Genomic DNA, 27693 nt, shown 5'->3' with positions numbered 1-27693 from the left:
GTTGTTCAATTCTCTGACATTTGGCTTATCTATCACTTGTGTGTAGGTCTGTCCACTGATAACTATTTTTCTTTCATTCAACAAATATTTATTGTATGCCAGGCATTTTTCCAGGACCTGGAAATATAACAGCGGACAAAATAGAGAAATAAAAACCAAAAAACAAATAACTCTGCCTTTATGGAGCTTCGCATTCTAGTAGAAACCAAGGCCTGGTGAACTGGTTTCCCCCTCATCCACCACAGCTGGATACCTTTCCCTATATCTGAAAATCCTATTTCCATGTCCTAATTCTCTACAGTCGGCTGTCTCACTACAGGGAAGGGAACACTCCTCTTACAGGATAAAGAGTAATATATGAAGAAAGCGCACACCACCAAAAGCAAGTACACAGGTATAGCTTAAACCTAGAAATCAAAATGAGTTGAGATTTGCAAAAGTGCAGGGAACAATAAACACAACTTTTAAAGTTTGATTAAAAAAGAGGAACAAAGAGGCAGAAGGCCCTTTGGGTGGAGTCAAGTCAGCAGGGACCTATTGTTGAAAGATTACTTAGGAAAAACCATACTATTCAAGCTCAGTTTTACTTCCATCTTCTTATTGAGGAGAGTGGGGAGGGGAGAGGAAGGGAGGAGAGACACATTAGCAAGAGAAAGAGAAGCCAAGGTGGGAGAACCTAGTTACTCTAAATAGTCTCCCAACTCTAATAAGTCACATCCCAATATTCTGTGAAAAATGTTCAAATTACATTGCTGATTTAATCTGTAAAGAAGAAGACCTATAAAGAATGGTAGAAATGCTGGTTTATTGGAGATGGGTAAGTATTATCCCTATTTTCAAGAAGCGGAAGAAGGAAAATTTTGCATAATAAATACCAATGACTTGTTGTTGGATTTTTTTTTTAGATGTATAAACCATTTATTAATAGACAACGCCTATAGACCTGTTTCTTCTTGGGCACACCCACGGTGTGGCCACTACAGCCAGTGGTCATAGGTGCTGACCTTGGACATGAAGGCCCTAAAGTGGCACCTGAGTCTTCCTCAGTTGCTCCAGGTCTTTATTCGGCTTGTTGTCTAGATCATTGGCCAAGAACCAGATGTAATTTCCATACTTCACTTCATTCTCTCTATTCTAGAACCAGTCTTTGATCTTGTATTGGCTTGGATTCTGCATGATGGTGATCACAAGCTTCACCTCAACCTCAGTGACCTCTCTTTGTGAATCAATGCCTATTTTCCTCCACACCACATCACATGAGCGTATCTTTGCCCCACATCCTTAATGGCAGTGTTGGCAAAGGCTATTTTCTGCAAACCATTGATGTTGGTGCTGAGTATTCTCAAACTGTGCTGGAACTTCTTGAGGATCACTCGAGATATGGCAGTGGCAGGTAGGCCTCCTGTGGGAGAAAGGTGTTGGATTTTTAAAGAGTTGGTTTGGGAGCTTCTAGGTAAGGAGTGGGCAAATTATGGTCCCTAGGCCAAATCTGGCCCATTGCTTAGTTATTTATTTATTTTTGGTAAGGAAGATTGGCCCTGAGCTAACTTCTGTGCCAATCCTCCTCTATTTTGTATATGGGACGCCACCACAGCATGGCTTAATGAGCAGTGCATAGGTCCACTCCCAGGATCTGAACCCACGAACCCCGGGGCTGCCGAAGCGGAGCACACTAACTTAACCACTACGCCACTGGGCTGGCCTTGATCTCCATTACTTATTTTTGTAAATAAATTTTTAGTGCAATGAAGCCATGCCCATTTGTTTATGACTGCTTTCGCACTACAAAACATTTTTGAGAAGTTGCAACATGACCATATGGCCTGCAAAAGCCTATTTTTACAATGTGTAAAATTTGCTATATTTGCTATGTGTCCCTTTATAGAAAAAGTTTGTTGATCCTTGCTCTAGGTAAAGAAGCATTGTGCACTAGGACTTGAGTTTGCTAAGAACAGTCCAATGAAACAATATTTTTTTGATCAGGTTTACTAGATATATAGATCAGGGAAATTGATTTCCTGACATTGAGCACCTGGTCTTCACTTAAAATTCAACTACCATTTCTTGAGTATTTAATATATGCCAAACACTGGGAATGTAAAGATAAATAATTGCCTGGTAGAGGAGACACATACATAAAAGGGTAATTCAAAAAAAAAGTAGTACTTACTATGAGAGGATTACATCCAGAATGGTGAGAAAGCTTTGAGGGAGGAGTTTACCAATTAGAAGAAAACAAGGTACAAGAGGAATGCTGAAGGATGAGCGGGATGAAGCACAGTATTACAAGCAGAGACATCTGCTTCCGCAGTGGTACAGGGCACCACATAGCATGTTTAAAGGGAGAATAAAACTTGGTGTGATGGTGTTATAAAGTGGAAAGTGGGAAACGGCAGGAGATGAAGCTTGAGGCCAGATTCAGGGAAGGAATTTTTGCCAAGCTAATGAGCTTGGACTTGATTACAGAAGCAAAGAATAACTATTGAAGCATTTTAATTGCTGGAGTAAAACTGTCAGATTTGCAAATTAGATGAGCCCCTTTGGCAATGGTGTGAGTCAAAAGAGGAAACCGGGAGCCTGACTTGGGGTTTCTTGGTAGACTCCAACTGAGAAGGGGTCAGTGCCTAGACGAGGGCAGTGATGGTATGGGCTGAAAGGAGGAGCAGGTTGAGACACATGGGATGTAAGATAGGCATAATTTAGTGACATTTGATTTAGCGATAAAGAGTATGATAAATCAAGGCAACAACATTTCCCTGATCTGTATATCTAGTAAAGCTGATTAAAACAAAAAAGGATTTCTGGCATGGTACCTTGATAAATGATGTTATCAGTAGCTGATATGGGGAAATCAGAAGGAGAATCAGGTTTGGGCAAGGGAGAGATGATCAGTTCAGTTCTGAAGATGTATATGTGAGGAACTTGTAGGTTATCTGTTGGAGCTCTCCAGCAAGCAGTTATACATATGATTCTGAAACTTAGGGGGAAGATGGGGCCAGTTAGCCATCAGTGTACAAGTACTGGTTAAAAATATAGTAGAAAAGCATGTGGATTAGAAAAGCATGGATCCAAGTGGAACCATCAAGAAGTCCAACATTTTTGAGTGATGAGCAGAGGAGGAGTAACCTATAAAGGATACCAAGAAGGAACTGTTAAAAAGTTAGGAGGAGGGCCCATTTTCCATAAATTGCTTATAAAAATGGATAAATATGGTCTAGATACAAGTAAAATCAGGCAAATTGAAACCATTTGGGTGAGGATCTCTACATGAGCTGATTAATGCCTAGTGTCAGCCTGGAGGGAGGACCCTAGTGGAGAGTAGCAAGACTCTTCTTTGTATTCAGCATTTCAGTCGATGTCCTAGATTAAAGACACCCTCCTTAAAAGTTTGGACTGTGTGAAGCTGAGAGGAATAGAAAACATATTAGATAAAAGAATTAAGATGTGAGACAATTTTGACTGACTAAAGGCTCTATAATAAAATAAAATTTAAAAAGAATTAAAGGTTCAGTAGCACAAGTACAGGATGGTGTGATGTGACTTAGTAATTGATTGTAGAAAGAAAAAACTTATAGGAACTAGTTGATACTTAACTTGGTATCAGTCAACAGCATGAAATGGCTGCCAAGAAGAGGTAAGATGAGTTTAGACTGATTAAATTGGAGCATAGTATCTAGAACAGTGGTTCTCCAACTTTACTATGCGTGAGAATCAACAAGGGAATTTTTACAACTTCTGCTCAAGCTACACCCCCTGCCAAATGAATCAGAATCTCTGGGGGGTGGGACCTAAACGTCAGTATTTTTTAAAACTTCCTAGATGATTCCAATGTGCAGCCAAATTGGAGAACAAGTAAGTAGAATTGAGAACAAAAAATAGAATAATGGCTTTTAGCTGGGAGCAGGAGATATTAGAATCACCTGAGAGTACGTTTGTCAAAATACACGCGGCAGAGCCCCTTCTTCCCAAGGTTGTGATAAGCCTTTTGGGTTGGGGTCCTCATGCACCACCCTACTCCACCTGGCTTGAGAACCACTGGTCTAGAATAGCTCCACTCTGTATGCTCAGACCACACCTAATGTCCTGAGTTAGTTCTGGCTGTCCCTCTTTAAAAAGGCTGGAGATTAGAAGTCTCAAACTGGTGGCCACAGGCTGCATCTTTGGTCCTGGGGGACAGGGGGAACGGTGGGGGTGTGGAGGGGAGGCAGCTAAAAAGTGAAATATTGTCAATAGTTTAAAAATCAAGAAATTTCATATGATCTTGATCTTCAGGTTCTCTTAAAAACTGGTAAGATCCGGCAAATCTGAGCCCCTCTTCCCCCCTGCAATAATCATTTGGAGCTGAGTAGCTGCCGCCCCTTTAGAGCAGGCCTGTACTCTTCAGCCTTCCGCTCACTTATTCACATTTTCAGACAAGATCTCATAGATGTTTGTGTTGGCTGCCCCTACTATAGACCAATGGATCAGGTTCTAGGAAAGGGAGCAGGAAGGTAGAAAAACGTATAAATCATGTCATGTAAGGAGTGCTTTTAAATATCCAGGATTTTAGATAAAAGAGAAAACTCAGGAGGGTTCTTCACATTCTTGGAGCATTGTTATGTGGAAGAGGACTTGGACTAGGTGAGGCCCACGATGAGGAAGTAGGACGACTGGGTAGAAACTACTGGGAGACAGATCTGAACTTCGTATCCCAACTCATTTTTTAATAAGCAGAACTGTTTAAAGAGAAAGGGATGCCTTTAGAGATAGTGAGTTCTCAGTCATGGAGATGTGTTGGGCTAAATTTTCAACACCTCTGTGGGGATAAGGCAGGCTTGGGCTGGGCCTGGGGGTAGCAGCAGCAGCTGGGCCTGGAGTTGGGTGTGGAAACTGATGCCATCTAACCAGCAGCCTTGATGTTGGAAATCAACGGGCAGTTGCTGAAAACTACTTCTTCATGAAGTGTTGGATCTCAACTAAAGGGTCAGTCTGAGTTCAAATTGCCAATCCAAAGAGAGTGACTCAGGATTAGATGGGTGGGGATTAGGGGGCACAGTCTGGAGCAGATAGTGGTGAGAGGATGATCCAGGAGTTTCTGAGTCTGGGGGAAGGAAAGGGCAGGAGGGGGTAGTACCAGTTAGACTAACTTGGGTCTTTCCATCTTAGGCACAGCTGGACCTAGAGTGCTAAAGGGCCAGTCAGCCCTGAGGTGGAATGTGGGCGATACCCAAGCATTATATGAGATGTGTCTTTTAATGTGCTTCTCAGCCTTAGTAGATTCTGATTCCGGCTTTGAAAATCACCACACCTGAGAACCAAGAATAATTTGTGTAAATCCTGCCTTTCCTGGTTATAAATTTGGGTTTTGAGATGAAATGAGAGCGTTTGACTATCTTCAGACATTTGTAATCTTTTTGAATTGTTTGAAGAATAAGGTTAGGGATGAATTTGGCACTTGCTAGTAAATTCACTTTAAAATTGATGAACCCATATTCATTTGACAATACGACCTTTTCTTTAAAATACTTTAAAAAAATTTTTTCTACATGTAAAATATACGTTCTTTGTTTTAAAAAAAAAAGTCACAAAGAAGAAAATTAAAATCATCCACAATTATATCACCTAGAGATAACGTGCTACATAATTTGGAATGTACTCTTCATCTCTTTCCTTGTGCACGTTTTTTTAAAATTAAAAATGGAATAAGACTAAATGAACTGTTTCATAACTTGTTTTTTCACTTAAGATATCGCTTTTTCTACATAATTAAATACGGGGGGTACATAGAATGGTGGATAAGGATATGTGTTGTTCTGGAGGTAGGTTGCCTGAGGTCTTGAGACCACTATGTAGCCTTTCTGTGCTTCAGTTTTTCATCTATAAAATGAAGAAAATAATAGTTTTACATCATCAGGTAGGATTGTGAGGGTTAAGTGACATAATCCATGTGAAGTTCTTAGAAGAGAGTATTTGGAACAAATTTAATGACTGCATAATATGCAATTATGTAAATACATCATAATATATTGAAGCAATTTTATCTATTATACATTTAGGTTGCTCCCAATTCTAGCTGTTATCACAAGTTTGATTTTTTAATATATGACAAAAATTGCCTGAAAGTCACATCAATAAATAATTACTAATTCTATGGTCTTATAAATTCTATGTTCTTATATTTTTCCAGATTAGAGTGACTAGGTAATTCAGCACTCCCTTCCTCTGTATGAGCTAGTATCTAGCTCTCTGATGCCGATTGTTTAGCATGTTATTTAGAAACTAAGAATAATGCTTTGTACTTTGCCAGCATGAGAAATCCACAAAACAAGCATTTTATTCAAAGAACACTGTTAGAAAGAAATTATTTTTCTAAAAGAGAAGGCACAAAAATCTTTAGCAGTTTTTATCACTGGTCTCAAAACCTAATAATAAATGGACAATTAAAACTTATGCAGAGAAATTTATAGATCACTGCATCCAACAAAAGCAGAATATGTATTCTTTTCGAGTTGCACATAGAACATTTACCAAAGTAGACCATATTCTGGGTAATAAAAATGTCTCAATAAATGTAAAAGTATTCAGGTCACATAAAGCATGTTTTCTGACCACAATGGAATTAAATTAAAAAACAGTAACAGAAAGATGCAAAAAATCTGCAGATATTTGCCTGGTATCAATAATCCATAGGCTGAAGAAATCAAAAGGAACATCAGAAAGTATTTTGAACTGACTGAAAATGAAAACACAACATATCAAAATTTGTGGGATGCCTTTAAAGTGGTATGTAAGGGGAAAATTTATAGCACTAAATATCTACATTAAAAAGAAGAAAGGTCTCAAATTAATGTAAATGATCTAGAATTGCCAAAACAATTTTTAAAAAGAAGAACAAAGGTGGAGGACTAATACTGCCTGATTACAAGACTTACTCTAAACCTACAGTAATCAAAACTGTGCTATGACACCAAAATAAGATCCATAAGATAAAAAATTAATAAATTAGACTTCATCAAAATTAAAAACTTTTTTCTTCAAAAGATACCATTAAGAAAATGAAAAGATAATCCACAAGCTGGGAGAAAATATTTGTAAATCATATTCCTGATAAAGGACTTGAGTACAGAATATACATGTGGAACTCTTACAACTCAGTAGTAAGAAAACCACCTAAGAAAAAAATGGGTGAAAGATTCAAATAGACATTTCACCAAAGAAGATAGGTAATGGCTACAAAGCACATGAAAAGATACTCAATATCATTAGTCATTAAGGAAATGCACCTTAAAACCATAATGAGATACCACTACACACCTATTAAGATGGCTAAAATTAAAAAGATTGACCATATGCAACGTTGGCTGGGGTCTAGATAAACTGGAATTCTTACAAATTACTGCAGGGAATGTAAAATGGTATAACCATTTTGGAAATAGTTTGGCAGTTTCCTTTTTTTGTGTGTGTGAGGCAGATCAGCCCTGAGCTAACATCCGTGCTAATCCTCCTCTTTTTGCTGAGGAAGACCGGCTCTGAGCTAACATCTATTGCCAATCCTCCTTTTTTTTTTCCCCAAAGCCCCAGTAGATAGTTGTATGTCGTAGTTGCACATCCTTCTAGTTGCTGTATGTGGGACGCCGCCTCAGCATGGCCGGAGAAGCGGTGCGTCGGTGCATGCCCGTGATCCAAACCCGGGCCGTTTGGCAGTTTCTTGAAAAGTTAAACCTACACCTAGTACAGATCTAGTCAATTTCCTCTTATTTATCCAAGATTAAAGAAAGCATATGTCCGTACAAAGACGTATACATGAATGTTCATAATAGCTTTATTTGTAATATTCACCAACAGGTGAATGGATAAACAAATCATGGTCTACACATACAATGAATTACTATTCAGCAATAAAAAGGAATAAACTATTGATCCACCCATCAACATTGGTGAATTTCAAAATACTTGTGCTGATTGAAAACCCAGACAAAAAAGAGTACATACCGTATGATTCCATTTACACGAAATTCTAAAAAATACAAACTAATCTGTAGTGATAGAAAGCAGGTAAGTAGTTGCTTCAGAATGAAGAGAGGGATAGAGGGAGGGATTACAGAGAGGAAACTTTTGGGGATGATAGATATGTTCATTATCTTGAACGTGATGATGGTTTCACAGAAGTATCAGACATCAAATTGTACGCTTCAATCTGTGCAGTTGATCGTGTCAGTTATGCCTCAATAAAGCTGTTAAAAAAAAGGAACAAACTCATGTTTGCCTCCTTTTGAGTTCTGTGCTTGGGTTTCATACACACATGTTTTTGGGACTGCTGGGGTTGGTTAACTTGGCTGTTTAGCCTATGGAATATCATAGTCATTGAGCTTGCCTCATGGAAAAGTCTTTGGTGGCTGAAGACAGCCTCCCAACCTACTCGCTCTCTCACTCAGCGCTGACCCCAGTGTAGCCGAGGCTCCTCAGTCCTTTCTCCAGGCAATGTCAGCAAGTCTACCACCAGATGGTGAGCACCCTGGGCAGAAACCACTTGTTATCACAGAGCATTGCCCACAGCCTGGTGAGTGTCAAGTATAGATTTGTGTACTGAAATGAACTGAGTGGAATCACTATGGCTATTGCGTCTACTCATAGGTTTACTTTGGCCCAGAATTTTACAAGAAGCCTGTTAGCTCAGGTAACTTTTGCTTTCAGATCCACAATGCACAGTCCCATAGCAAATAAACTATCTACTCGAATTCCTGACAGTTTTGCAAGTCCCTGACAAATGATACTGGAGTATTTGGCAACTGAGTGTATTTGGCAACTATCTCGAATCTTGGCGGGTAGCCTGTGTCTCGCTTTTCTATAACTGCAAACTCCTAACTGTCTAGGTTATGAACCTACAGTCAGGTTGGTTGTCTGAATCTTTTGCATCCATCCTTTTAATCCTGCCTTACTGTTCCCATGTGCCCAACATAAAAGTTCTTGACTCTGTCTACCAGCAACTCCACTCAAACAAACAAAACACAACTAAAGGAAGCACAGACTAAAATTACCTTCTCAGTAGTTCTCAACTCTGGCTGCACATCAGGAATGCCTGGAGAGATTTTAAAAACATGGTGGGCCCCACCTCAGACCAATAAATCAGAATCTCTAGTGGTGACTCCTGGGCATGAGGTGATTTTTTTTTTTTTAACCTCCACAGAGAATTCTAAAGAGCAGCGAGTTGAAAACCACTGCCAGGTTTATGGTGTCATCTTTTCATATGGAAAGTCAGCACTTTCTTAACATGTCTGGAAAAAACTAACTGCCTGCCTTTGTTTTAGCCTCTACAACTACATTTTCCTGAAAGGCCAAGTTCTCTCATTGGTTATATACAGGTCGTGGTAGTTATGGGAAGTTTTATCCTATAATTAAGAGTAAAATGAAACTCAATTTCTGTAGGCAATTACATTGTACTGTATAGTAAATTACACTTTTCGTTGGGAAATCATGAAAAAAGAATTTGGCATTGGCTAGAATAATATAATGTTTAATTTTTAAATCACATAATTAAAAGATAATTAGCTGAATAGGTAATAATTTGGCTAATTGCAGTGATTAAATGATTGCTTCCATAATGTAAATTACTTTCCATCGTAGTCAGTGATCTAAAATATTTTCTAAACATCTAGTGGTATTTTAAACATTAGATCGTTTTATGGGTAAATGGCCTATCTTTGATTGATGGTCTCCCTAATTTGTCAGCTGCACCGAGGAAGAGACTGGAGACCAGTCACCTAGGCCTGCAAGGGTCTTTCAGGATCCCTGGGTCTCAGCTAAGCAGGCTGGCGTCCCAGGCATAGCTCCAACGTGGCAGGGAAAGGAGGCTCTGCAGGTACTCGGGGCTCATCGTTGGTGTGCTAGATATTGTCTTTGGGTCTTAAAAAACTCAGAGTCTCAGTTTCTTCATCTGTGAGGAGAGGATAATAAAACCTGCCTTGCAGGATTGTTGCTACTATATGCATAGTAATAAAGTTCTTAGCATAATATCTGGCATAAAGTTAATGCTCAAGAAATGAGAGTAATTACTATTTTTTTGAATTATTTTCTTTGCACCAGAGCTTTTTTATACTGCTCCTGGCCCTTTATGTAGCTGGTCATAGAGAAGACCTATGGGAACACAGGGCACTGCAGAGTTGTTTAGATCACTGGATTCTGGACGACAGTTCGTGGTGCTGCCAGATGGAACGGCAGGTGGGGGTAAAGCTAAGTTTATTGATGTGGGCCCCTCCTCCACTGAGGAGGCTTGGGCGCTGGGACAAGCATACGTCTGGAGGAAGAGCGGTCCTTGCACACAGTGTTGAGGGAGAGCCCCGACTCTGTAAAGCCAGCTTCGCAGATCCACACCCAGAGAGTGATGCCAGCAGACGTAACCGTAGAAATCCAGCCCGTGTAACAAATGTTCCTACGAGATTTGAAGTCTATTTTCTGCTCTGTTAAGAAAATAGTGTTTTTCTTTTTTATATTTTGCAAGGTTTTTAATTCCTGACTTTCTCTTTCTGATATTATACACACTAATTGAAATTGAGCCAGATGCTCCACATCCAAGTGGAGAAGAGTGAGGTCACATCAATGAATCGCAGAATTTAGATCTGGAAAGGCTCATTTAGATCTGTGCTTTTTAAAATAGGTTCTCAGTCTCCTGAGAGAAGCGACTCAGGGGCTAACGCAGCAGAGTGGAGGGGAGAGCGTGGGATCAAACGGATAGGGTTCCACACATCACCCGCTCTTTCCCTGCTTCAGACTAAGGGATTCCACTTCGATCTGCTTTGTGTGTTGGGGTTTTTGAATAAAATTCTACTTGTAAATAAGGATTCTAGTAGTAAAAAACAGTTAAAAAACTAGAGAATTAGTAACTCGTCCATTTTATAAATGGAACCTAGAATGGTAAAGTGACTTGTTTGGAGTTGCACATTTAAAAAAATAATAGAACTAGGACTGGTAATTAGTTCTTCTGATTTTCAGTCCAAGGACATGGTCGCCTATATCATGCTGCCTCTTAAAAGGTAAGAAAGGCAGGTTGGAACACACGACACACTTTCCAGGCCACAATTGTGAACACACTGCAAGAGAAAGCTTCCAGCAAAGTGAAAGGAAACCGGCAAAAATATTAGCATCTTAATAGTGGAGTCACCATGAAGGAAAACCATATAAAAAGGGACAAAGAAGGGCATATTTTCTCTTCATTTCTCTTTTCCATCAGAAGCTTTCTATCGTATTGCCAATTAAGAAACATGACTTAGGATAAGACACTTTGGAAACTGTACAAAGGTTCATATGTCGTAACTAGAAATGTGGGAAGGACCCTGTAACATTCGTTTCGTGGCAGATCCTCAGGATAATTAGAGAGAAGCTCAAATGGGTATAGTTCTCACCACTGAGGCTTAGGACTCCTTATTTATGGCATCGCCCCATGTGGTATTCAGCTGTAGTATTAATGGGCAATCAAGATCTGCCAAAAGGATGCGCCTTACTCAAAGGTATGTAATGGAACCCTGTGGTTCCCATCAACTATGCTCCATGCCCTCTTTTCCCTTTCCCTGGCTATGACCCTGGACTTGCTTTATATTCTACCCTGGTAGTCTCCCTTTAAAGTGTGACAGGATTCCTTTCTAGGAAGCTGGCTTTCTGGCTCTTCTATTAGTTCAGGTAAGGTCTCTCTTATTTCAGCATCCTCCACCGTAATCTCAATCACTCCCACAAACCCACCTTCAATTAACATACAACTAAGTAAAACAGAGTGTTTGCTTCTCCTCGTTCCCAGTTCCAAGTAGACTGCTGTCCATAAGTTCCTCCTATATACAAATTCTAGCACTGCCAAGGAGAAGAAATCCCCTATATTTGTAGGGTAGGTGAAAGGAATGAGTATTGAATGAAAAGAACATGGGCAAAACATCTGCACAAGTAGAAAGGAAAATAGTCAATTTGGGCAAAGAAATAAAACTCAACCATTGGTGAGTTTCGAGTGATCAAGACTCTCTCCCTGGTTCACAATAACTGTGCAGGTAGAGCCATGAAAGTCCTTCCACGGCAGGACTGCAGGTGGAAGCCAGAACACATCATTACTCTCTTTAGCGCCAAATTGCAATTGAGAAGCTTGCAGATCACTATCGCTAAACCTTCATCTAGATTCTTCTCCCTTAATTCAATGCCACTTAGCATTATTCTAATTGGCAGTGTGAGTTTTTTGTTAAAGGAATAAAATAAAGACAAAAGGCAATCATGTTGTTAGCATGACGTATTCGGTACAATGTGCTTTGGGTTGTTTTAAAGTTACAACTTAACTAAATTTATCTTGGTTATTAGACCAGTTGAATAGAGACATATTACTCTGATTTAACAGAGGGATGAAAGAATAATTAAAACATAAAATTTATGCAGGCACCATCTACATACCTCTCTGTAGTTAAACGTAATTGCAGTTTTCCAGCAAAGAATTTGTGGAGAATTAAAATGAAAAGAAACAAAGCCTTGGGAAAGTAGCACCAAATGGATTGGAAAATATGAAATTAATTATTTCAATGTCCAAAAAAAAGTCTGTTTCTTATAAAGAATTGGAGATCTGTTGAACTTCAGAATTATTTACATTTCTTCAGAAATGTTCTCATTGTCAGTGGAAGAATAACATATAAAGAAGTAATTTTGTCACATGAGCCATGTAATATAGAGCTGAGGGTCCAAAGAGCTCATCCAGTCCAGTCCTCTGTGTCCAGTCGGAGGACGACCTCAACTGCTTGAAGTAAGTGGTTCCTATCTGCTTTTGCTAGCTCTTTCTTTTATGTAAAAACAAGCAAACAACCGAACAAAAAGTGCAGGCCCGGTTTTCTTCTTGAGTTTTAAAATTTCTTTAAAGAAAAATTTACCCCAAACATTACAAATTTCAGACACAGTTTTAGGTCTGTTTTGTTCTATTTCATGTAATATCAATATTTAGAAAAGGACTGTTATCAACAATTTACTAAAATTTTCCCAACAGATATTAATTTAGCTTTACGTACATAGAAAAAGAATGGACCAATTTGAAGGCGGTTAGTTACAATTAAAAGCATTGAGAAAGGAGAATTTTTGCGGTCAGTATATCACGATCACTTAGCTTGCAGACATTAAACTTGAAATTCAATTGGCCCCTGATTCAATACTTATCAAGAAAAATTTTATCATCATTTGGATTTCCATGAAGCTCTGCCTACAAAAAGAAAATAAACTTTACCCCGGACGGACCCTAAAATGCTTAGTTGGAGTCATAGCTAGAAACTTATTCTGGGAGACAGCAGCCTCTAGAAATTCTTTTGGTTTGAGGTTGCTGTGGCTTGTGCATGGGAAACAGGTGAAATCAATTCTGCTCCCTAACTGCAGCTGGTGGTCCTAAGGATCCACACCTGGGCTGAGGCCTGTGCAAAGCTATCAGGGAGCCAAATACTAAACGACCCAGCCATTCAGTCTCTTTCAGCCAGTGCGCCTCTGAGGTGCCCCTAGAGTGGGTGACCCGCTGAGGTGCTGGTGAATCCTATAGATGAAGAGCCATGGTTTCAGCAATCTTTGTGGCCAGATGTGCTTTTCAGTCTTAGAAGCGCTGAGTCCTCCTGGTGATTGAAATTCTCCACCTATAAAGCCACCAGATGGACTCTGCAAAGGTAAGGATCCAGGTTAATTCTGATATGTGTTGTATATCTGCAGGAGACCTAGATTCTATGTCTTTTTCATATTTATGATTTTACACTTTTTAAAATCTCTTATTATGGGCAGAGGAGGGGGCGTTTTGGGGGGAATATTTGCCGTTAATAAAGGTGGATTGGCTAGGGATTTCTAAATGGATACCTATAGTTCTCCTACAAGATGCATGCTTTCTGTTTGGACATATGGCCATACTTTGATGATTTTTCTAGCTTTTACTTATTTTTATTTAACCTTGGTAGAGTTAATTATCTTCAGGAAATATCGGTGGTGTGTTCAATGAAGAGATAGAGAATGGCTCTGGAGATAGACATGTTTAATTAAAATAAAAATTCTCCAACACACGCCAATATAAAAGGGAACCTGGCAATGCAGGATGTTCATTCTTGAAACAAATCTGGGACAAATTTAAATTGGTATCTACTAAGAGCCAGTATATTACAGTTATTTCTTTTCTGCTTACTGTGCTGGGATTGATGGGGGTGGAGAGGTGGAGGGAAATCCAAAAAAGAAAGAAAGAAAAAGACTGCACATACACAAAGAATATGATGTATTCACATGTCTGCAATACGTAAAACTATAGATGTGTCAGAAATGACTGATGAATTAATGAATTTTTCAAACGCCTTGTCAGCATCTAATAATGTGATCTTAGTATTTTTTTTAAGTTTGTTAATGCAAAGGATTATAATGATAGATTTCTTGATATCAAACCACACTTGGAATCAGGAATAAATTCCACTTGTTCATATTGTATCCTTTGAAACTCTAGTCACTTGAGTCTAATAAGATGCTGTGGTGTGCTGCTCAGATGCCACCATTAGCAGGAGGAACTTGTTCCCCCAGCTGCCCGAAGTGTTGAGGATGCTGATGGCTCACAGCTGAGTTTACCCTCAGGGAGCAGCCCACCTCCTTTGACTGGTTCAGAGCTCTCCGTGGGTTTGGCTGAAGCCACTGTGGTAATTATATTGCATTTCAACTTCTCTCCCTACCCCAATCCCAGCCTTTCACTTCCTTAAAGATGTTGTTCCTAAGAGCACTCCCCAAAAACCTTTTGGCGTGCATATTTCTACCTCAGAGCCTATTCAAGGATCCTAACCTAAGACAGAAGCAAGCTGCATTTTATTTACTAATATTTTAGTTAAAATTTTTGCATCTGGGATTTTAAGTGAGATGGGTCTAGCATTTTTTTTTAATATCATCGGGCTTTGGAATTAAAATTAATCTGGCTTCATAAAATGACTTAGAATTTTTTTTCTTTTTTCCATGGCCTGGAAATGTTTAAACAACATTGGAATCATCTGTTATTTAAAAATTAAACCCATCTGGTCTTTGTGCCTCTTTCCATGATAGATTCTTAATCACCACCCTGCCATCTTCTACAGTGATTGGCAATTTAAGTAATTTATATTTTGTTAGGAAATCATTCACTTCCTCTGTGTTTTCAAATTTGTAGCTCTAGAATTGCAAGCAGTAATCTCTTACAATTCTTTTAATCACGCCATATCTGTGGTTTGTCTCCTCCTTTTTAATCCTGCATATTTTCCTAGTGCCCTCTCCTGTGTGTGCTTGCCACGGGCATGCTGTCCTTTAACCAGGTTCACAGAGAGGTTATCTGCTACATTGGTCTTAAAATTTTCTTTAACTTTTGGATTTATCTATCCTTTCTCCTTTATTTTCGTTTGTTTTTCTTTTCTAGTTTATTAATTTCAGCTTTTATTGTAATTAATGCTTCTTAGTTTCTTTTGGATTCTTTTTTATTGATTTTCTAATTTCTGGTAGTGAGTACTAAATTTCTTTTTTTCTTTTTTCTTTAATAATAAAGACATTTAAGGCAATAAATTCACTCAGAGTATAGCTTTTGTTGTTCCAGGTCATTGCTTTCTCAAAAATACAAAAGTTACTTTCTCAAAAATTACAAACATTTGTAATTTTAATTTCTTTTTGAATCATGGATTAATTTTCCAAAAGTTAAGACTTTTATAATTCATGTTTAATTTTATTGGAGTATGATCAAGTAAGACAACTTGAAAAAACATTCTCTATTTTGTTTTTATGAAACTTCAATTTGTTAAGCTCTTTTTTGTTTTGGCCCCATACATGATTGATTTTGTAAATGTTTCATGAAGCTGTAGGGGAATATATATATTCTCTACTAGAATAGATTTAAGGTTCTACATATATCTGTTAAATGAAGTTACTGATTTGTCTAGTAGATGGTCAACTCTGAAAGACCTCTGTTTAAGTCTCTCTCTCTCTAGTTGTAATTTTATCCAGTTCTCTTTGCATTTCTAATGATTTTTGCTTTATTTTTCAGCTGCCATATTATGTAAAGCTGACTCTCACTGAAGCTTTGGGACTGATTTGTGGAGGAGGGTGACATCGCTAAATACTAACAAATTCTTGTTCTTAGAAACCATTTGTCATCCCATTGTTTGAAATTCCTCACGGTCCACTCGCTGAAGGCAGATTCCATTAGGCTTTTTTGGTCCCTTCCTTTATTCTCCCTGCACCTCACCTCTTCTTGCTTAGTGCTGGCCTGCACCCTCAAAATCTTATCCTCTTTGGCTGGTTAACCACTTGTTCTTCCTCTTTTCCTTCCTAATTACACTGGTAGGGCATCTTCTTTGTGTTCTACCCAGGTTGATTTTTCTGTGTACTGAAGCCCGATAGCCCTCATCATATATTGAAACTTTAGTCACTACATAATGTCCTTCTTCATTCTTAAGTGCCTTTAACTTTATTTTTTTTAATTTTAAGATGCTTTTTAAGTTTTCAACAAATTAAACATTTACAATCTCAACCAACTTTTACTGAGAATGTTACAACAAAGGGATTCTCAAATGTGATAAACTTATCAAGGATTGTTTTTGAGAAGAAAACAAAATATCAGTACATTTGTATTCCATGGCATTGTTTCTGTGGAAAATAGTTGGTATCCATTTTATTTCTATTTACTTTTCTAATTGAAGTATAGTTGACATACAATACTGTATTAGTTTCAGGTGTACAGTATAGTGATTCAACATTTATTTACATCACCAAATGATCACCCTGATAAGACTAGTTACCACTCATCATCATACAAAGGGTATTCATTTTAAATGTAACCTTCCAAGCTTCTTTCATTGCGTGGCTAGGAAATAATAAATTAGAAATAAATTAGTGTAACTAAGGAGGGAAATTAATTTTCATAGAAAGCAGCCTAATGATTTCAATGAGTGTTTAACTTGAATGTACATCAGAATCACTTGGAGGCCTTGTTTCAACACAGACTGCTGGGCCCCACAGCCAGAGTTTTTATGAGTCTGGGGTGTGGCCCTAAAATGTGTATTTCTAACAAGTTCTGAGGTGATGCTAAAGCTACTGAGGAACACACTAAATTAGATTCTATTTGATTTTGCTCATTTCCTTGAAAGTACCAAAGTTTCTTTTGGTGAGAAAGATTGTCACTGAGCTAACATCTGTGCCAATCTTCCTCTACTTTATATGAGGGATGCAACCACAGCGTGGCTTGATGAGCAGTGTGTAGGTCCGCACCCACGATCCGAACCCTCAAACCCTGGGCACCGAAGTGGAGCACGTGAACTTAACCACTATACCACCGGGCTGGCCCCGGAAACTCCCCAAGTTTTAAAACAAGTGTTCTCAATTTTAATTAGACTAGAACCAAAATTAACCTACTGAGGTCACTGTTGTTTAGTATTATTTCTTCCTCTATCTAGTCTTGCTCCTTTCGTCATTCTCCAATTTGTTGTTAAAATTAACATCTAAAATGCAAATTTTACCATATGGAGAATCAACCTTGTCTGATATTAATACCATCACTCTTGCTTTCTTTTCATTTGCATTTGCTTGATATTTTTGTCTATCCCTTTATCTTTAGCCTTTCTTTACTGTTTTGCTTTGAGTTATTTGCAGTTGTGTTTTGTATTTTAATCAATCTGACTTTTAATGAGAGAAATCAGCCCATGCATATTTAGTGTAATGATTGATATACTTCATTTTATCTTTTCTTTCTTTTCTATTTTTTTCTTAATAAGTCTGGCTAAGGGTTTGTCAATTTTGTTTATCTTCTCAAAGAACCAACTCTTTCATTAATGATTTCTACTGTTTTTTTGGTCTCAATTTCATTTATTTCTGCTCTAATTTTTATTATTTCTCTCCTTCTGCTGACATGGGGCTTTGTTTGTTCTTTTCCTGGTTCTGTTAGGTGTAATTTAAGGTTGCTTATTTGGGCTTTTTCTTGTTTGTTATGGTGGGCCTGTATTGCTATGAATTTCCCTCTGAGGACTACTTTTGCTGCATCTCATATGAGTTGGTATGGCATACTTTCATTTTTGTTTGTTTCCAGATTTTTTTTATTTCTCCTTTAATTTCATCAATCATCCATTTGTTGTTCAGTAGCATGTTGTTTAATCTCCACATCTTTGTCACTTTCCTAGTTTTTTCTTGTAGTTGGTTTCCAGTTTCATAGTATTATGTTTGAAAAGATGCTTGTTATCATTTCAATCTTGCTTTGTTTCCCAACATATGGTTTATCCTTGAGAATGTTCCATATGCACTTGAGAAGAATGTGTAGTCAGCTGTTTTTGGATGGAGTGCTCTGTATATGTCTACTAGGTCCATCTCGTCCAGTTTTTCATTTAAGTCCACTGTTTCTTTATTGACTTTTTGTCTGGATGATCTATCCATTGATGTAAGTGGGGTATTAAGATCCCCTACTATTATTGCGTTGTTGTTAATATCTCCTTTTAGGTTTGTTAGTAGTTGCTTTATGTACTTTGGTGCTCCTATGTTGGGTGTGTATAAGATGTCTTCTTGATGGAGTGTCCCTTTTATCATTATATATTGCCCCTCTTTGTCTCTCTTAACCCATTTTATCTTGAAGTCTACTTTGTCTGATATGAGTATGGCAACACCTACTTTCTTTTGTTTGCCATTAGCTTGGAGTATTGTCTTCCATCCTTTCACTCTGACCCTGTGCTTGTCTTTAGAGCTGAGATGTGTTTCCTGGAGGCAGCACATTGTTGGGTCTTGCTTTTTAATCCATCCTGCCACTCTGTGTCTTTTGATTGGCGAGTTCAATCCATTTACATTTAGAGTGATTATTGATATATGAGGGCTTAATGTTGCTGTTTTATCACTTATTTTCCTATTCTTTTGCATTTTCTTTGTTTCTTGTCCCATGTGTTTCAGACTGCCAATTCAGTTTGGTTGTTCTGTCTTATGACTCTTTTAGTTTTCTCTCTATTTATCATATGCGATTTTGTTCTGATTATTTGTTTAGTAGTTACTTTGAGGTTTGTATAAAAAAATCTTGTGTATGATATAGTCCATTATCTGATGGCCTCTTATTTCCTTATACTAAGTCGATTTGATCTCTTTCCTCCTCCCCTTCTAAGTTATTCTTGTCACAACTTATTCTATCTGGTGTTGTGGGTGTGTGTTTAAAGTGATGAGGTTATATTTATTTTTGATGATTTCCTTCCTTTGATCTTTGATTTTGGTATTTAAGTGGTTGTTAACCTATTCCGGTAAAGATCTACTATTTATCTGATTTTGTCTACCTATTTTTCTCCTTGCTCCAAGCTTTGTATTCCCTTTCTCTTCTTTTTCTCAGGCCTGAGGGCCTTCTTGAGCATTTCTTGTGGTGGGGGTCTCGTGGCCATGAACTCCCTTAGCTTTTGTTTATCTGGGAAAGTTATTATTTCTCCATCATATTTGAAGGATGTTTTTGGTGGCTAGAGTATTCTTGGCTGAAAAATTTTGTTTTTCACTATTGTGAATATATCATTCCAGTCTCTCCTAGCCTGTAAAGTTTCTGTTGAGAAATCCGCTGAGAGTCTGATGGGAGTTCCTTTGTACGTTATTTTTTGTTTCTGTCTAGCTGCCCTTAATATTGTTTCTTTGTCATTGACTTTAGCCAGCTTTACTACTATATACCTTGGAGTGAGACTTTGCCTGTTGACATATTTAGGCGACCTATTGGCTTCACTTACTGATATTTCCTGATCCTTCCCCATATTTGGGAAGTTCTCAGCTATTATTTCCTTGAATAGGCTCTCTGTTCCTCCTTCCCTCTCTTCTCCCTCAGGAATACCTATAATTCTTATGTTACATTTCCTAATTGAGTCAGATATTTCTCGGAGACTTTCTTCATTTCTTTTTAGTCTTAGTTCTCTCTCCTCCTCCATCTGGAGCATATCTGTATTCCTATCCCCTATAATGCTAATTCTTTCCTCCATATTGTCAGCTCTGTTCTTGAAAGATTCCTTATTCTTATTTTATCTCCTCCATTGTGTTCTTCATCTCCATCAATAGTGATTGGTTTTTCTTTATGATTTCAATCTCTTTTGTGAAGAAACTCCATATCTCATTGAATTGTTTATCTATGTTTTCTTGTATTTTGTTGAGCTTTTTTATGATAGCTATTTTGAATTCTCTGTCCTTTAGGTTATGGATTTCTGTGCCTTCAGGGTTGATTTCTAGGTGCTTGTCATTTTCCTTCTGGTCTGGCGATTTAATGTACTTTTGCATCGTGTTTGCTGTATTGGCTTTGTTTTTCCTAATCCTGGAAATATCTGGTTGCAGTTTCCACCTGCTGTCACCGTGTGGGGATCAAGGGCTGTGTAATCTGAGCACCCTGTGCTCCACTGTGGCTGCTCCACTGCCATGGGCCACCCGTGCACCACCTGTGCTCCACCCAGGCTGCTCTGCTGCTGTGGGCCACTCGTGCTCTGCCTGGCCTGCTCTGACTGGTTGGCTGAGCTGCAGTGTCAGGCAAGTGGGGGGGAGGGGCTCTCTCTTTTGCCCACTGGGTCCCCGGGGGGGGTGCTTCTCGCTCGCCCCTCATTATCCACTCTCCTGGTGTGCTCAAATGTTAATGGCACCCGTGCAGCAGTGCTGAGTCCTTTGTGTGGGGGTTTCCCACTGGCTGAGAGAGCCTGAAGAGCTACGGTTTCCCCGAAGAGGGCCGCCCCTCCCCATCTCTGGGAGCCTCTCGACCTGACTCGCCAATCTGATGGGGAGGGGGAGGATTTCTCCTTACCTCTCCCAACTTCCTCCGGGGGCCCCAGCACGTCCACTCTCAGATGTGCGGCAGTGTAGGTCTTTCTGATGTCCCTTTGTGCTGTGTGCAGGTCCCTTATTGGTCTGTGAATGTCCCTTTTGTTGTATCTTATCAGGAGAAGAGTTTACGGGAAAGCTCACTCCACCATGATGCTGATGTCACCCTATCTTTTCTATCTTAATGTCTGCTTCTTTACAATGTATCTTTTCTTGTGTTTCCTTTTCCATATTTTTGCTGTTTGATCAACTAATTTACTTTGCATGCCATCACCCCCCTTGTCAATGTGAATGTTCCACTCTACTTTTCCATGACATTTCTTCCATTAATTAATTCTATTTATTGTTGTCTTCTCTTTTCCTGTGCTATCATTTTTCATGTAGATAATAACTTGCTTTTTCTGCCTGGAAATCTCTACAGTTCAGGAATTGAGCTGGTTATATCCAGGTGCCTGTCCTTTTCTCACCAATCCTGTCTAATACTCAGAAATTCCTTTCAGTCTGCAGACTTGGGTCTTACTTCAGCTCACAGGAAGTTTTTTCTATTATTAGTTTAATAATTTATTTCTCTTTCAGGAATTCCAATTAGACATTACATCTACTAAACCCATCCGGAAATTGTCTTATCTGTCTTTTCATGATTTCACATACCTGTGCTTTGAACAGTTGCTTCTATAATTTTCTAGACCATTCTTCTTGGCCTCTATAATGATCATCCTCTTCTTCAATGCATGTGCTGAATTGTTTCATAGGGAAATTATGGCTTGTCTTAGCTCCAGAAAGTGTTTGTGTGTGCATGTGTGTATGTGCTTCATTTGAATCTTCTTGAACATCTCTTCTCTCATCTTTCTCTTATAGTAGTTCTGTTTTACCAGGAATGTTGTGTTTGTCCTGACTGATCTTCCTATCTCTGGCTTTTGGGCCCTGAGCTGGGTTTTTACATCACTGACTTGTTCTGGGCTGGTTGATGGAACACCGTAAGTTGTGGCAGTACGGTGAGTGATGGATGGTGGCAATCCTGTGTTGGCTGGCAATGTGAGGGCTGGCAGGTTGCCAATCTCCAGGTCAGCTACCAAAAGAAGGCTCCAGACTCTCAATCTTTTCTTACCTCCAGCCTCAGGAATGGAAGGACATAGCATACCCATTCAGCACTTGCTTGGCTTATTTAGGGGAGGGGATCTGATATTTTAAGGTGGGGCATATAATGACCTTTTCTCCATGGTAAACAGATCCCTGGGGGACAAGTTTTTCCAAAACTTCTGCCTTCTGATTCTTGTCCTGGGCAGTCTGATGCAAGTCTCAGGCTCTTGCCCAGCCCCAGGGGAAAGCCTCACATGGGTCTCTACCCTGGATGCCCTCAGGGCCGAAGGCCAGACACAACACCCAGTTAAGTGTCTGTCTAAGCCACTGGTCAAAATAGGAATAGAGCCTGGAATTGGGAGTAGGGAATTAGGTAGCAACAATCACTTCCTAGAATCCTCTCTTAGTATAAAAGACATTAATTTTAGAAGGGTGAATCAGAGAAATGGTTTTCTTCTAACCCCTTCTTTTTGTACCCAGTGGCTTAGTGATTTTTATCCCACTTTTGTATGAACCCCCTGTGATAGATGCTAATGATGTTTTATTTTCTTGAACTGTCAGTGGCCTCAGAGAAAACCAGTCTGATAGCCCACTATTTCCAATAGTAATGGCTTAATTTGACTACTTCAAATGAAAATCATCATTTTTGTTAGTTGGCCTACAACACTTAATTAGTTTATAAAAAATAACTTTGAATCATTGATCATTATGTTTAATTACCTAGGATAATAGTTTGCACACTGTTCATCTTGGAAGTTTTTCCAAGAAGTTAAATTGCTTAAAAATAGACATGACATACACCATATAGATAGGTATATCTATAACTGTCTGTAGATACAGATAGTATCTGGTAACTGTAATGTATATTAGGATTTCCAGATTTAGACCAAAACAACGACAACAACCAGGACTTTCCATTAAATTTCAATATCAGATAAACAATAAAAATTTCAGTATAAGTATGTCTCATGCAATATTTGGGATACACTTATACTAAAATTTTATTCATTGTTTATCTGAAATTCAAATTAGGGTAGAAGTCCAGTATTTTATCTGGCAACCCTAAAATATTATACATATATGTGCAAATGTATAAAGATTATGTGTAAAAGAGAGCGAGAAAGGGATGAAGACTAGTAATTGGTTATTCTCGTTTTGAAAATTTTCAAGGCTAAAATCACCATGGCTGTGTTTTTGGCAGAGATCCTAAACTACGCTGGAGGTAAACTGCATGCAGGTGTGAATCTCTTGCTCACTGATGTATCTCTCTCATTTATCATAGTGCTTGACAGAGCTGTTTTCAAAATAATTGAATGAACCAGTTCTTTCTGAATTCTAGAGTCCAGATGGTAATTGATATGTAAGCAATAATACACATTTTCTGCTAAAATATGAAAATTTAAACTTAACTAATGCACGTATCCATCATTTTTATCTGTTTTGTTTATTGATGTTTCATCATAAGGAAGACTTGCTAAGAGTTTCAAAACTACTATCCTATGAGCTAGAACTTTCTCATCCATTTGTTTTTTGATATAGACCATGATTTTCAAATAGAGGAAACCCTGTTTGAGATCGGATGTGTCCTGGGTGGGCTCCTTATCTTGCATAAGATAATACACACTATCTGCCCTCCAGGTTCCTACATTTAACTCTCAGCTGTTTTATGGTTATCACAAGAATTGTTGTAAGAAATAATATTTGTCAAGGAATTGCCTAGGGATAAGCAGTCTACTCATTCTTCTAGGCACTAGAAATTCTCTTTGGAACAGGTAAAGTCATCATTACCTTCAGATCTCATTTTTTTTTTAAACTCCTAAATTTTGCCTTTCCTGAAATATACTTTGGTATTATGTTATAGGCCAGCAACAAAGAAAAAAGTGAGAAATATTAACGAATATTTTAGAATCTTTTTTGTTTATTAAAATTGATTTTTGTTTTATTTCTGGTACACACAAAGGGCCTATAAATTTATTTATTGAAAGCTTATTTCAAGCTATACTATCATGGAGGCAATCCAGCTCTGTGAATTTTGACAAGTAGAGTGTGTAGTACTCCCACAACAATCAGGATATAAACAGTTCTACCACTCGAAACAATTGCAACATGCTTCCCCTTTTTAGTCAGCGCCTCAACACCTCCACCCCAGGCAACCACTGACCTGATTTCTGTCACTATGAATTAGTTTGCATTTTCATAGAGTTTTATATAAATGGATTCATAGTATATACTCTTTTTTTGTCTGGCTTCTTTCACTCAGTATAATTATTTTGAAATTCACCACAGTTGTTGTATGTATCAATTGCTCATTCTTTTTTATTGCTGAGTAGTTTTCCATCATGTGGACATACCACAGTCTGTTTCACCACTCATCTGTTGATGGACATTTGAGTTGTTTGAAGTTTGGAGTTATTACAAATAAAGTTGCTATGAGCACTCACGTGCAAGTCTTTGTATGGACATACACTTTCATTTCTTTTGGGAAAAATACGCGAGAGTGGAATGGCTGGATCATATGGTAGGTGGATGCTTAACTTTTTGAGAAATTGTCCAACCATTTCCAAAGTTGTTGTACCATTTGACATTCCTACCAGCAGTTGTTCCACATCCTTGCTAACATTTGGCATGGTTAGTCTTCCAAACTCTAACTGTTCTGATAGGTTTGTAATGATATCACATTGTGGTTTTGATTTGCATTTCCCTAATGACTAATGGTGTTGAGTATTTTTTCTCATGCTTATTTATCATCTTTGATGACATGTCTGGTCAAATCTTTTCCCCTCCCCCCATTTTAAAATGGGTTGTTTTCTTGTTATTGAGTTTTAAGAATTCTTTATACATTCTGGAAACAAGTGCTTTACCAGAAATATAATTTGCAAATATTTTCTCAGTCTGGCTTGTCTCTTCATTCTCTTAACTCTGTCTTTTGAAGAGCAGAAGTCTTTAACTTTGAAGTCCAATTTATCAGTTTGTTCTTTTATGAATCCTGCTTTTGATCATTTAGGTCTATGATCCATTTTGAGTTAATTTTTATGTGTGATGTGAGGTATCAATCAAAGTTCATTTTCTGGCATATGTATATTCAATTGTTTTGGAACCACTTATTGAAAACACTATCCTTTCTCCACTCAATTGCCTTTACACCTTTGTTGAAAATCAGTTGTCCGTGTATGTATTTGTCTATTTCTGAATTCTCTATTGAGTTCCAGTGACCGATTTGTCTATTTTGACACCTAACTGTCTTGATTACTATAGCTTGATGATGAGACTTGAAATCAGGTAATGGTCATCCCCCAGCTTTGCTCTTCTTTTTCAGTTTGTCTTGGCTATTATGGGTCCTTTGTATTTCCATATGAATTTCAGAATCAGCTTATCAATATCTGTAAAAAGCCTGTTGAGATTTTGATTAGGAGTCCATCAACTCTACAGATCAATCTGTGAAATGAGTATTAATTGTTGATGACTATTGCAAATGTGCCTTCCTAATGGATGCCTAGTGACCCTATTGAAGTGTAAGGGTTGCTGCTGTCAGGGATTGCTACCTGTTAAATGCATCCATATGCCTGATGCTAACAAAGAAATGTAAACATATACTGTCTTGCCCTTTTTCAGTCAAAACAGTAAACTACTAAATATGAAAAAAAATACCTAGGATTATCATCCTACCTCCACACAGGTGTATTAGAAATGTGTATTTTGCATTAATCTGGAGGAAGATGGACACTTTTTGGAACATAGGGGAATAGGAATTCCCAAGTGAGAATAATAGAGGAAAATATACAGAGGTAAGAGAGGGAAATACTGAGAAAGAGAATAGCAAGAAATCTGATATGGGTCAGTGTGGACATAAGATCTAACCTAGGGAGGACTTTTTAACAGACTTGGGACTTTGACAGTGAAACAAAAATGAGATGACAGGCTAAGTCAGGTTATAAGAAACAGAAATGTATCCACCTCAGAAGGGAAAAGTGTGGTTTGATGGTGCTTTATGTAAGTGTGTGCCCAAGATGGATAGTTGTCTCACAGTATTGTTTTCTTCCTCCTTCCATAATAAAATTTTAGCTGGGCACATGGTCCCCTAACTAATGACTATATTCCCTAGACTCCCTTATACCCTAGGTGTGGCTATTTGGTTAAGTTCTTGTTAATGAGATATGAGTGAAATTAATGTGTGCCTGGAGTGCAGAAGTGGTGGCAAGCCATCTTATACCATGGAGATGAGAGCATCACTCTAGGGCAGCGGAAAAAGATAAAAAAAGCCTGGGACCTGACCACTTAGAACCACAATACCAGCTTTAGACTTATTTCTAGACTAGTATATGAAGAGAAGTACATTTCTAATGTGTTTGAGCCACACTTAATTTGGGTCTCTGTTACAGCTGCTGCCAAACTAACACAAGGAAGGATAACTGCTCTTTGGGAGGTTGGTAAAAAACAAAAACAAAAAAGGATTCTGTTTAAAGTTGTGCATTTTTAAGCTTGAAATATTGGTATTATGAGCCAATATCCCCCATGGAATCACAAACATTATTAAAAAAATACTAGTTTAGTGCACACCCCTGAGAGTCAAATGATTAATATTTTCTCATTTTGTAGAGAGGGTGTATATGTCTCTAAGAAAACGTGGTGAAATTGGTAAAATATACATTTTTTTTTTTTAGTCACAAAGACCTGGCATTGAATAGTGGCCCTACCACTTAGCAATTGTTTAGCATCAAGTAAGTTGCTTTATTTCCCTTACCTTTCCGTTAACTTTCCTAATCTGTAACATATCTACCACCCGACCTTATTGTGAGGTTTAAGTTAGATAATATCTAAAGTTATAAGTCATAGGTATGACTTTAACGATAACCTCCTCCCCTCCGACCCTAGTCAAGATACAGGGACCATCCAGTCTATAGTAAAGTACAATTTATTACTTGAACAAATTTACTATGCATTGGACATAATTTTATTTTATTGAGTTCACATTGGTTTATAACATTGTATAAGTTTCAGGTGTACATCATCATATGTTGACTTCTGTGTAGACTGCATCATGTTCACCACCAAAAGTCTAGTTTCCAGCTGTCACCGTTCACATGTGCCCCTTCACCCCTTTTCCCCTCCTCCTACCCCCTTCCCCTCTGGTAACCAGCAATCTATTCTCCTTATCTATGTGTGTGTTTGTCTATCTTTCACTTATGAGTGATATCATATGGTATTTGTCTTTCTGTCTGACTTGTTTCACTTAGCATAGTACCCTCAAGCTCTGTCTGTGTTGTCACAAATGCGTGATTCCGTCTTTTTTTATGGCTGAGTAGTATTCCATTGTGTGTGTGTGTGTGTGTGTATACACACACTGCATCTCCTTTATCCATTCATCTGTTGATGAGCACTTGGGTTGCTTCCAAATCTTGGCTGTTGTGAATAATGCTGCAGTGAACATAGGAGTGGGTATATCTTTTTGAATTAGTGTTTTCATATTCTTTGGATCGCTACCCAGAAGTGGAATAGCTGGATCACATGGTATTTCTATTTTTAATTTTTTGTGAAATCTGGAATGAGTATGTAAGTGTTTTAATTTGAAGTTTTCTGCTGTACTCTCTGCATTAGAGGTTCCAGACTCAAGTGTGACAAGGCCGAGCGGGGAACACAAATGAGGCCAGCTTGGCCACAGGCGCTGCAGGTACCGTGAGCAATGGAGAGGCTGCTGCTACTTGGCCCCACGGATCCGGGATGAGGCTCCCTGCTGCTGGTTTTTGTAAATTTTCAAGAGAATTGCAAGTCTGAATTTTTATGTGAAATCTGGGTTTTAAATGTTGGTTCAGTTTTTTAAAAAAGTGTTGGAGTTGAATGAAACATCCCTGTGGCCACCAGCATGCTGCC

General features: G+C 38.3%; 1 pseudogene; it reads right to left on the bottom strand.

Moving 5' to 3' along the window:
* Positions 1-901: 901 nt before the first annotated feature.
* Positions 902-27693, bottom strand: part of LOC131420628 (small ribosomal subunit protein uS13-like) — a 120120-nt pseudogene continuing 93328 nt past the window's right edge.

Source organism: Diceros bicornis, chromosome 23, assembly GCF_020826845.1.
Source record: "Diceros bicornis minor isolate mBicDic1 chromosome 23, mDicBic1.mat.cur, whole genome shotgun sequence".
NCBI lineage: Eukaryota > Metazoa > Chordata > Mammalia > Perissodactyla > Rhinocerotidae > Diceros > Diceros bicornis.
The sequence above is the reverse complement of the archived record's forward strand: the minus strand, read 5'-3'. Positions and strand labels throughout refer to the sequence as shown.